This window comes from Acyrthosiphon pisum, chromosome A1 (assembly GCF_005508785.2).
Source record: "Acyrthosiphon pisum isolate AL4f chromosome A1, pea_aphid_22Mar2018_4r6ur, whole genome shotgun sequence".
Taxonomy (NCBI): domain Eukaryota; kingdom Metazoa; phylum Arthropoda; class Insecta; order Hemiptera; family Aphididae; genus Acyrthosiphon; species Acyrthosiphon pisum.
Window position 1 is genome coordinate 96,264,692 of NC_042494.1, and position 552 is coordinate 96,265,243.

A 552-nucleotide genomic window follows, 5' to 3' on the forward strand; every position below is an offset into this window, starting at 1 on the left:
GGGGTCAACTAGATCAGTACCAACATTTTTAAACAAATTGCTTAAGAGGATGCTACCCATGGATTTGTTGTCTCCGTCTTACACACATACGACATAGCAAATTTTCGTTCACTAGTTTCAATAGTGAGCTGTTAGTTTTTATATTAGAGTGATTTGACCTATCATTAATTTTCTAGATAATAACATTATCTGTGCTAAAGCGTTAGCTTTTATTCGATATTTTAATTTTCAAGCGAGATATGAGCATTTAAAATTTTTGATACTTAACATACCCATATCTTTCTTGAAAATAAAAATTTTGAAAAATCGGCAACGCTTAAGCACAGATAATGTTCTTACCTAAAATTTTTAAAATAGGTCAATTCACTCTAGTATCAAAACTAACAGCACACTATTGAAACTTATGAACGACAATTTGCCATGTCGTGCGTATGTAAGACGGAGACAACAAATGTATGGGTAGCGTCCTCTTAAAATTAAACTTGGAAGGCCCCCTATCTATAGTAAATTCAAAATTGTGGCACTGTATATAAAAGTGTATATTTCTAAGAA